We start from the raw sequence: 10,139 nt of genomic DNA, 5'->3' as shown, positions 1-10,139 counted from the left end.
TGATCCAAGCAACTTCACTCCTCGAGAAGCCACAGACAATCAATTCAATGAGAATGCTCTCTTCATCATTCAAGATGTAATTCCACCCGAAGACCCACCTCGTCTTCGTCCCTTCGCCTTGGCCAAGGCGCATGGCATTGTGTTGTCTCTCTCTACCGGGGAAGTGCAAGCATTCAACGCTCCAACTATGAAGTGGTACAAGATGAGGCCAATGAGTTTGCAATGAAAGAAGATGAAGAACCTCGTGAGCTTTAGCGGAGAGTAACCAAACTCGCGGTCTCACTACGAGATCACGGGAGCAAGGACACGGATGACAGTTGGATCAAGCGCAAATTCCTCAAGTCAATGATGCCCTATCACAAGGCCATGTCCTCCGTCATTCGTCAAAGACCGGACTTCCACACTTTGACCTCAAGCAAAGTGTTGGATGAGTTTGTGGCCATGAACATTTTGGACAAGACCGCCGACAATGCGGTGCTCCATTCTCAACAGGCAAAGAAGCCTAACCTTTCATTGAAGGCCAAGCTCACCGTGGAAGAAGAAGAAGAGGAAGAAGAGGAGAGCAACCCTGAAGATACAAAGTATGCATATCATGAACACATGGCACTTGCTTCAAGGCAATTTTGGAGCAAGAAAAACTCGAGGCCAAACTTTAGCAAAAGCAACTCGAGTGGCACAAGGAGCAAGCAACATGTAAGGACTTGCTACAATTGTGGCAACGTGAGTCATTTCGTTGCGGAATGCCCGTATGAGCAGAGGGAAGACAATGGTGGCAAGCTCATCCGAAAGGACAAGGCCAAGTCGTTCCCCAACAAGAACAACTTCACCAAGAAGACTCCTCCCAAGGCTTTGGTTGTGCAAGAAGAGTACAATGAGGATGATGACCATGATGAAGATGGTGAGTCGGTTGCCATGGCCTCCGTTGCCATTGCAACAACGTCACGGGTGTCTCTCTTCGACTCACCCAACGAGAGCATCACTGCCAAGTGCCTCATGGATAAAGCCACCAACAAGGTAACCTCCAACATCAAAACTACCATCATTAATCATCCTTCCCCGACGGATAGCATTAATGAACTTGAGGGAGCTAATGTGGAGGCTAACGAGTTTGAGGCCTTTATGGGCAAACTCAAGGGAAAATCCAAGAAGCACTTTGTTGCTCTCTTGGAACAACTTGGTGAAGCCAATGACATGATCGAGGCTCACGGAGACACCATCTCTAAGATGGAAGGGCATAGTCGTGACTATGCCGATGAGATTTCGGATCTTTCCAATGCTCTTGAGGAAGAGCGTGGTCTTTGTTTGGCTCTTGAGAGTCACACAACATTGATCATGCTAAGTTAAAGAAAGATTATGATCGTGTCCTCATTGTTTCTCATGTGCTAAATTTCGAGAAGGCCAAACTCGGGGTTGATCTTGCTAGACTCAAAGAGGAGTTTGATATACTTGACAAGGCCCACAAGGCCTTGAAGGGTATTCACGCTAGTCTCAAGGAGTCTCATGATCAACTCCAAGTGAAGCTAACTAAGGAGAAAGCAACTTTTCCTCATATGGTTTTAATTGATAATGCAAATGCTACTAACCCGTGTTGTGAGCATATACATCTTGTTGAGGAAAATGCGAAGTTGAAGGAGCAACTTGAGAGAGGTCTTGCGACTTGCATACAAGGCAAGAAGAACCTCAACGATCTCTTGATCAACCAAAAGGGAGGTGTGGCCAAGGAAGGGGTTGGGTACGTGCCCGACTCCAAGAACAAGAAGAAGAATGACAAGACCAAACGACCTCCTCCCCTCATGCAAACCTTTGTGAGGGAGGGAGAGAGTGCCCCCGAGGAGAAGAAGAAGAACAATGTCAAGAAGGGCAATGTCACCCCTCTCAACAAAGCCGGCGATTTTAACCCTTCTTATGTGTTATGTCATGCTAGTGATGGGCATGTTTATGACAAATTTGTTGGTTCTCTTCATGAGTACATTGAATGGTCTATTTGGGTTCCTAAGACCCTTGTTACTAACATCAAAGGACCCATTACAAAATGGGTACCTAAAACCAAGCATTGATCTCTTGTAGGTGTTTGCTTCCGGTGGTGGATCATGGTTGCTCGATAGCGGAGCTACAAATCATATGACCGGAAGCAAGGACTTGGTGGTGGACGTGCACAAAGTTCCATCTATGCCCACCAATGTCGAGTGGGGTGACGCCTCATCTTCTAAGGTATTGGGACTTGGCAAGGTGGTCATCTCTCATGATCTCACGATCGAGAAGGTCATGCTTGTTGAGTCCCTTGCATACAATTTACTTTCCGTTCGTCAACTTGCTATCATGGGCTTTGCCACTTTCTTTGATATCGATACCGTGTCCCTCTTGTGGAGCAAGACTCTTAAAGTAGCTTTTGTTGGGCATGTCGAGAACGGTCTCTATGTGATTAACTTTTTGGAGCGACCCACTAAGACCGCGACATGCCTAATGGCTAAAGTTGATGTGGGATGGCTTTAGCATCGCCATTTAGCCCATGTCAATATGAGATCTTTGCAAAGTCTCCTCAAGGGGGACCATGTCCGTGGACTAACGAATGTTAGTTTTGCTAAAGATCGTGCTTGCAGTGCCTGTATCGAAGGAAAGCTACATGAGAAGGCTCACCCTCCCACGACTATCATCTATTCAAAGAGGCCTTTGGAGCTCCTTCACATGGATCTCTTTGGGCCTCCATCCTTCGATAGTCTTGGAGGTAGGAAGTATTGCTTGGTGATTGTGGATGACTACTCAAGGTACACGTGGGTGTATTTCTTCAAGAGGAAGAGCGAGACCCAACAAACCGTCATTGACTTTGCAAATGAAGCACAACGTCAACACAATGCAAAGATCTTGACAATAAGAAGTGACAACGGCACCGAGTTCAAGAACTACACCTTGGATGAATTTCTTAGTGATGAGGGAATCAAGCATCAATATTCCGCACCATACACCCCTCAAAAAAACTGTGCTGAGGAGAGGAAGAACCGGACGTTGATGGATGCGGCAAGGACCATGATGGCGGAGTTCAAGTCTCCGTACAACTTTTTGGCCGAAGCCATCAACACCGCATGTCATGCATCCAATCGGCTCTATCTCCGCAAGGGCTTGAACAAGACTCCATACGAGATACTCACCGGTAACAAGCCCAACCTCAAGTACTTCCAGGTATTCTGGTGTAAGTGTTTCATTCTCAAGAAAGGTGTTCGGTTGTCTAAATTTGAGGCTAGAGCTTATGAGGGCATATTTGTTGGCTATGCTACAAACTCTCATGCTTACCGTGTCCTCAATAAATCCACGGGACTTATTGAGGAGACGTGTAACGTGGAGTTTGATGAGAATAACGGCTCCCAAGTGGAGCAAAGTGGCACTTGTGATGTAGGTGATGAAATTCCTCCCCAAGCCATAAGAAGAATGGGTGTTGGCTTTATCCTACCCATTGAGGAACCCCGTGTGGCCGAAGGAGAAGGACAAAGCTCCACTCAAGTGGAGCCATCACCAACCCAAGGCCCACACTCTTCCGAAGAACAACATGAAGGCTCTCATCCTCAAGAACATGACCAAGGGCAAGATCATACTCAAGACGGTGTGGACACACCAAGTGATGCCCAAGGTCAAGTTCTCTCCCCCGAGCAAGTTCAAGATCAAGAACAAGTTCATGACGGCGCTCAAGATGATCAAGTAACCACTCCTCAACTCACAACCGAGGAGGAATTAGAGCGTCGTGCCGCCAAGGTTGCTTCCAAGCTCTCCACCAAGGATCATCTCATGACGAATGTGCTTGGAAGCTTAAGAAAGGGGGTAAGCACTCGTAGACAATTAGCAAATTATTGTGAGCATCATGCATTTGTCTCTTGTGTGGAACCCCACAAGGTCTATGAGGCGCTAGAAGATCCGGATTGGCTCAATGCCATGCATGAAGAACTCAACAACTTCGAGCGCAACAAAGTGTGGAGATTGGTGCCAAGACCGACCGGGAATCACAATGTCATAGGAACCAAGTGGATATTTAAGAACAAGCAAGATGCCCATGGGATCATCATTCGCAACAAGGCTCGTTTGGTAGCACAAGGCTACTCCCAAGTCGAGGGTATCGACTACGGTGAAACCTTTGCTCCCGTTGCTCGTCTTGAATCCATTCGCATGTTGATTGCATATGCTTCTCATCACAACTTTAAGTTACATCAAATGGATGTGAAGAGTGCTTTTCTTAATGGTCCTATTAATGAATTGGTTTACGTCAAGCAACCCCCCGGGTTCGAGGATCCCTACTTTCCCGATCACGTGTATCAACTCGATAAGGCACTCTATGGCCTTAAAACAAGCCCCACGTGCGTGGTATGACCACCTTACCGAGTTGTTACAAGGCTGTGGTTTTGAAGTTGGGCTAATCGACCCCACTCTTTTTACTAAGAAGGTCAAAGGGGAGTTGTTTGTGTGTCAATTATATGTTGATGATATTATCTTTGGTTCCCCTAACAAAGCTTTCAATGAGGAATTTGCCGCTCTCATGACCTCAAAGTTTGAGATGTCCTCCATGGGAGAGTTGAAGTTCTTTCTAGGGTTCGAAGTGAAGCAAAGAAGAGAAGGAACCTTCATCAATCAATCCAAATACACTCAAGACATGCTCAAGAGATTCAAGCTAAGTGACGTCAAGCCGGCTTCCACTCCAATGCCCACCAAGTGCCAACTTGACTTAGATCCCAATGGTAAAGTGGTTGATCAAAAGGTATATCATTCCATGATTGGATCCTTGCTTTACCTTTGTGCATCTAGACCGGACATCATGTTGAGTGTGGGAATTTGTGCACGGTTTCAAGCCGCACCTAAGGAAAGTCACTATGTGGCGGTCAAACGAATCTTTCGATATTTGGCTCATACCCCAAACTTTGGCTTATGGTACCCAAGAGGATCAAACTTCAAGCTTGTAGGGTACTCGGATTCCGATTGGAGGGAGACAAAGTGGATAGGAAGTCCACTTCCGGAGGGTGCCAATTCCTTGGTTGCTCTTTGGTAAGTTGGTCTCCCAAAAAGCAAAGTTGTGTGTCTCTCTCGTCCACTGAGGTGGAGTATGTTGCCGCCGGTAGTTGTTGTGCTCAACTCCTATGGATGAGGCAAACTTTAAAGGATTACGGTGTCACTTGTGACAAAGTGCCTCTTTGGTGTGACAATGAAAGTGCCATCAAGATCTCTCTCAACCCGGTGCAACACTTCAGGACGAAGCATATTGAGATCCGGTATCACTTCATCCGGGATCACATTAGGCGAGGAGAGATCGAGCTCAACTACGTCAACACTCATGATAACCTTGCAGATATTTTCACGAAGCCCTTGGATGAAGCAAGATTTTGCGAGTTAAGGCATGAGCTAAATATCATCGATTCGAGCAATGTTGCTTGAACCCTTGCACACCCCACCATACTCAACGTGTTGTCCTATTTAGATGTAGGCATGGACATAGGGGGAGTGATGTTCTCTCAATGAACTCTCCCTCCCCCCATTATGCATAAATCAATCAAGTCTTTCACATTAGCCATGTTTGATGGTACTTGTGCTTCAAAGATGAGTTTTGGTCATGGACCCAAGGATAATTCTTCGCGGTGCCATACCAATTGACTCAAACATAGGTGGCTATGGCCACCGCCCTCTCTTTTGGAGAGGTGGTGTCTCGTGGTTGGTTCGTTTGTCATGTGCCTTTCTGGTTTTGTGTGTTGCATGGTCTTGTGGTGTCGTGTTGGCTCGGAGTGTTTTGTGCAAAGATCCAGTTTTTCGTGTGCTCAAAACATGCATCTTCTTGAGCTCACGGTACTACCGCGTCTGGCCGCGGTACTACCGCTTTGGGAGGCACGGTACTACCGCGCCACAGCATGGTACTACCGCTCTGGTGCGATAATTCGGAAGTACCGCGTCGGGCGGTACTACCATGTCTGGGCACGGTACTACCGCGCCGTCGAGGGTGCATGGGGGATATGACTCGGGCAGGGGAGTTCCAACTCCCCATACCCATTCTTTTGTCTCTCTCTCTCCACGTCTTTCTCTCTCTCAAGAACGGCGCCGAAGGCCCTCGCCAGATCTCCATCACCGGCCACTCTCCTTGGATTCCGACCGGTGGGATCGTTCCCCACCACTTCCTCTTGCAATGGACCAAGGTGGTGGCTCTCACCGTTCCAATCCCAGTCGTGACACTGGCTCCAAGCGTCTGCGCAACCCCCAAGATGAAGCCCCATAGGGCTCCAATGCCCCAAGCGCAATGTCAAGACCACTGCCAGCAAGCAAAAGGAACCTGCTAAGGGCATGGACGAGCTTTCTGTCACTGAGTATGTCGAACGCCGGAGGGTCAATCCCTATGTGACTCCTCGGGCTGTGCTTAGAGGCACTGAGATGTTCTGGAACAAGCAACAGGTTCTCATCTATCTGGATGTAATCAAGAGCAAGCAGAATACATTCATGGAGGTCAAGTGGATAGACATGCATCACATGCGGAAGGACAAGTTTCGTGACTATTTTGGAGAGGCTCTGGACTTGGTGGAGCAGTTTGCTATTGAGCCGGTGATCTCTTTTCACCATGACTATGACCCTGAGCTCATCTGTTAGTTCTTTGCCTCAGCATACTTTCATCCCGGGGAGGAGCGGAGGATGACCTGGATGACCAATGGTCGTCAGCTGTCTGCTACATGGAAAGAGTTCATGGATCTGCTGCACATTCCGGATGACGGGATTCACACCCCCGTTGGTGTTCGCCCCCATGCCAACTCTGAGTCTGCCAACAAGAACCTGCTTCATCCCTTCCTTGTTGAGAAGGTACTCCCCAATGGCAAGTCATCTTGGGTGTTAAACTCCTTTCTGGATATCATGCATCGCATCTTCCACAACACTCTGTTCCCACGCATTGGCGACAAGGACAAGGTACATGCATATCTAGTGGACATGTTGCTCTTGTGTGCAGAGGCACGTTCTTCTCAGACTCGGCCACTTGATGTCTCACACATCATGTGGTGTGAGCTTTGGTTTGCGGTGTTCACTCGCAAGGTACCTATCTATGGACCGTACATGTTTCTGCTGCTCTCCACCACTTGGGAGAAGATGTACCCGGGTGATGAGTTCCTTGCTCCAGACTGGATTCGCCATGAGTCCATCAGCCTCCGCGTCAAGCCCAACTGGGCCAACACCACTATCCGTGTTGAGGCCTCTTCTGCTAGGAGGGCTGCTGATGAGGGGGAGGCTGCTGCTGCTGAGAATGTTGCTGAGGACCGTGCTGCTAGGTCCACCACTTCTTCCTCTGAGCCATCATGGGCCAAGAAGCTGAAGGACAAGATGAAGACTCTCTTCTGCATGCAGGCGAAGGGACAGTACAGGGCTCACGTGGTAGACAAGGAGAGTCGCTGTCGTGACAAGAAGGTTATGAGGCTCTTTAGAGAGGATGTGTGTGGCGGGTCTGAGGACGTCATCACACCTGAGGCTGCCTGGATGTCAAAGCAGGGATACAAGTGGACCAGTTCAGAGGATGACCTTGAGGAGACTATCCCCGCCGCTGAGTCTGACGAGGAGCACGAGGAGCAGTGGGACGACTTCTCTGCCTGAGCCACCCCGTGTGTGTAGGTGTCCTCTCTGCCTTTTTGGCGTCTCGATGCCAAAGGGGGAGAGAGTGTAGGGATTTGCGTTGTGTCGTGCTTGTTGCATTTATTTGCTTTGTCTTTTGGTCCTTGTTTGTGCTTGGTTGCTCTTGTTTGGTTTGTGCTTTCAAGACCTTTCCTTCATATGGTGTAAGACATATGCACTTTATCTATCGTAGTTAACTTATATGTGTGCTATCTTGTCTAGTGATAGATATGCCTTGTCTCTATAATATAGGGGGAGCTCTGTTCCTAGTTTTCGTGTGCCATGCAGTCCATAGCACTCATCTAGGTGGCACACATCTAGGGGGAGCCCGTCTATATTATAGAGAGGAGGGGTTTGCATTTACTTAATAGTATTTTCTTTGTGTAAATCCCGTTTTGTCATCAATCCACCAAAAAGGGGGGAGATTGTAAGGACATATTTATCCCTAAGTGTTTTGGTGATTGATGACAACGCATTTGCGGACTAATCGTGTGCCATGAGTATTCCAGACACTTCTTTGCTAGGCACAAGACGATTGGGTGCCCCTCGAAGACTGACGAAGACGGCGTCTTTTCTACGTTTCTTTTTGGTGGATTTGAGTCGTAGGAAAGCCGTACTATTAAGAGGGGGTCCGCGTTGGAAAGGTTTGGGTGGAATCATCATGTACACGTCTCCTTCTTATCCCCTCCTTCTTCCTTGGAGCTTCCTCCGTTTTCTTGCCTCCCTTGTCTGGCTGCCGTTGTTGGTTGCGGTAGTACTGCTCCCAGGTCAACGGTAGTACCATGGGCATTCGCGGTAGTACCGCGCGGTAGCGCGGTAGTACCACGTTCGACGAGCGGTAGTACCGCGCTATGCAGTCAGGCAGTAGTACCGCCCCTCGGCAGTACTACTGTGTCGGGTTTTTTCTACTTCCGTTTCTTTGTGGAAGTAGGCACGGAAGTTTCCCTTCTCCCCTGGGTGGGATTTTTGCCTCGCGGTAGTATCGCATGGGGAGGCGCGGTAGTACCGCGCTTGCGGAAGTACCGCCCCCAGCTCCTGTGCATCTGTTTATCGGTTCTGTGCTAGGGTTGCGGCAGTACCGTGGGTCGGTATGGTAGTACCGCACAGCCGTGCGGTAGTACCGCTTGGTTGCAAGCAGTAGTACCGCGCGGCCTTGTGGTAGTACCGCTGGCCAGGCGCGGTAGTACCGCTGGCCGCGGGCTGGTTGGTGGGTAACGGTTGGATCTTTTCCACACACTATATAAGGGGTCCCCTTCTTCCCCGTTGACTCACCTCTTCCACCACTAAGCTCCATTATTGCTCCAAGCTCCATTTTTCGCCCGATCTCACTCCCTAGCCAATCAAACTTGTTGATTTGCTCGGGAGTGGTTGAGAAGGCCCCGATCTACACTTCCACCAAGAGATATTTGATTCCCCCACTAATCCCTTGCGGATCTTGTTACTCTTGGGTGTTTGAGCATCCTAGATGGTTGAGGTCACCGCGAAGCCATAGTCCATTGTGTTGAAGCTTCGTGGTGTCGTTGGGAGCCTCCAATTGAGTTGTGGAGATTGCCCCAACCTCGTTTGTAAAGGTTCGGTCGCCGCCTCCAAGGGCACCAATAGTGGAATCACGGCATCTCGCATTATGTGAGGGCGTGAGGAGATTATGGAGGCCCTAGTGGCTTCTTGGGGAGCATTGCGCCTCCACACCGCTCCAACGGAGACGTACTTCCTCTCAAAGGGAAGGAACTTCGGCAACACATCCTCGTCTCCACCGTCTCCACTCTTGGTTATCTCGTGCCTTTACTTGTGGAAGCTTATTTGTTTCATATATCTTGCTTGCTTGTGTTCCTATCCGTGTTGCATCATATAGGTTGCTCACCTAGTTGCATATCTAGACAACCTACTTTGATGCAAAGTTTAAATTGCTAAAGAAAAGCTAAAAATTGTTAGTTGCCTATTCACCCCCCCCCCTCTAGTCAACCATATCGATCCTTTCACTTGTATTATTTTAATTTGTGTCTAGAGTTGTGTTGTGATATCTTCCCGTGAGTCCTTGATCTTGATCATACACATTTGCGTGTATGATTAGTGTATGATTGAATCGAGGGTGTCACAGATTTATCATCAAGAAAGAACACCCATGTAAATCTTGAAAAATCATCGACTATGACTAGACCAAATGAGTTACCACCGAGACTTTTGTAGGCATTGGGACCAAAGAGATCCATATGAAGTAGCTCGAGCAGTCTTCTCGTGGTCATGATGTTATTCATGGGATGACTTCCTCCAACTTGTTTTCTTGCTTGACAAGCACTGCACAATCTATCCTTGTCAAATATAACATCTTTCACTCCAAGGATATGATCACCCTTAATAAGCTTATCAAGATTTCGCATGCCCACATGACCTAATCTTCTATGCCACAACCAACCTTTAGAAGATTTAGCAATTAAGCAAGTTCTAGGTTGAGCCTTTTTAGTGAAATCAACAATGTAAAGATCACCTCTACGTAAACCGGTAAAGACCATATTGTGGTTATCTCTACGAAA

Source organism: Triticum dicoccoides, chromosome 5A, assembly GCF_002162155.2.
Source record: "Triticum dicoccoides isolate Atlit2015 ecotype Zavitan chromosome 5A, WEW_v2.0, whole genome shotgun sequence".
Lineage (NCBI taxonomy): Eukaryota > Viridiplantae > Streptophyta > Magnoliopsida > Poales > Poaceae > Triticum > Triticum dicoccoides.
The sequence above is the reverse complement of the archived record's forward strand: the minus strand, read 5'-3'. Positions refer to the sequence as shown.